We start from the raw sequence: 1,384 nt of genomic DNA, 5'->3' as shown, positions 1-1,384 counted from the left end.
GAGGAAGCAGATGGGTAAAGGGGGAGGGAGGCGAACCTGGCGGGTCTGAAGGCCTTGGTGAGAATTCTTACCTGGGTCAGTTCTCCAGCGAGGCTCCAACTCAGGCCTGGAGGCTCCACTCAGCTACCCGGCTGCTGCAAAGGAACAAATACAGTGGGGAGACCAGCAGGCTCAGTTACCCAGGCCTCCTCTCTGGCAGCGACATCCCTCAGGGCCCCTTTCCTCATCTCCATGCTCTGGAAGCTCGTCCTTTATCACATGTGTGTTTCACACATAGTCCTTCCCAGTCTGTTCATTTTCATCACAGTGTCTTTTGAAGCATCAAGATTTTGAATTTTGACACAGTCCAATTCATCCAATTTTCTTTTATGGACCATACATTTGGTAACATATCTAAGAAATCTTTGCCTGACTCAAGGTCTTAAAGATTTTGTGCCTTAAAATATTATAATGTTAGGGGGGCAGGAGCGGGGTGGTGGGATGAATGGGGGGAGAAGGAGGGATGTCTGTAATACTTTCAACAATAAGGATAAGTTTAAAAAAAAATCCTATAACGTTAGCTCTTACATTGAAGTCTATGACCCATTTTGAGTTAATTTTTACGTATGATGTGAGATAAGAGTCCAAGTTCATCTTTTGCCATGTGGCTATACAATGGTCCCAGCTCCATTTGTTGAATCCTCAGCTTTAAAACGAGGCCAGTGGCTTATGAGCCTGTCTCGGGTCTGTCTGGGGACTGGACCCAGGCCCAGGATGTGAGAGCACTGGGTGAGCTGCTACACAGCCGTAAGGACTGTTGTTATTATTTGCTTAATACTATGCATGCGGAGCAGGGAGGGGTCCTGGGCTGAGGAGAGCTCTGGGCACCCATCTGGCTCCGGGAAGGAGGTTTGCCTTCTGGATGCTGCTCTTTTCCACTCAACTCCCACTCCCTCATCCTCTCCCATCCCAAAAGCATCCCTCCCTCTCTTCCTCCCCCTTTCATCCCTCTCTCCTTCTTCCCACAAGGAAGGGTTGAGTACCTACCCCAAGCCAGGCATCAGGCCAGGCTCTGGGGGCCTGGAAGGCTGGTCCCCACCCACATGAGGCTGTGAGGCTCGCTGAGGAGACATGCAAGCGAGCAGGCAAAGGCTACCCCTAGCCAATAGCTGGAGCCTTCTGCAAGAAAGTGACTTCCAGGGGGAGCCGTGAGCAGGTGCAGGAACAGCACAGTGCGGTGGGGAAGTGTGGGCAGAGCTCAGAGGGGAGACTGAGCGTGGTGTGGTAGGAAAATGGAAATGAAGACTCGGGGCTAGCATTGGGGAATGGCTCGCTGGCTTGTTCTTTCATTGGCTCATTTATCCCCTTAACAAGATTCGCTGAGTAGCTACTCTTGCCAGGCCTG

General features: G+C 51.2%; 1 protein-coding gene across 1 annotated transcript in view; it reads right to left on the bottom strand.

The window, feature by feature from the left end:
* TMEM63C (transmembrane protein 63C) overlaps positions 1-1,384 on the bottom strand; it is a 64,818-nt gene that overhangs the window by 35,780 nt on the left and 27,654 nt on the right. The window contains exon 3 of the mRNA XM_006086947.3: positions 72-134. The gene's annotated coding sequence lies outside the window, so the exon portion shown is untranslated. The remainder of the gene's footprint in view (positions 1-71; positions 135-1,384) is intronic.

The sequence above is a fragment of the Myotis lucifugus genome, unplaced genomic scaffold, assembly GCF_000147115.1.
Source record: "Myotis lucifugus unplaced genomic scaffold, Myoluc2.0 scaffold_34, whole genome shotgun sequence".
Classification (NCBI taxonomy): Eukaryota; Metazoa; Chordata; class Mammalia; order Chiroptera; family Vespertilionidae; genus Myotis; species Myotis lucifugus.
The sequence above is the reverse complement of the archived record's forward strand: the minus strand, read 5'-3'. Positions and strand labels throughout refer to the sequence as shown.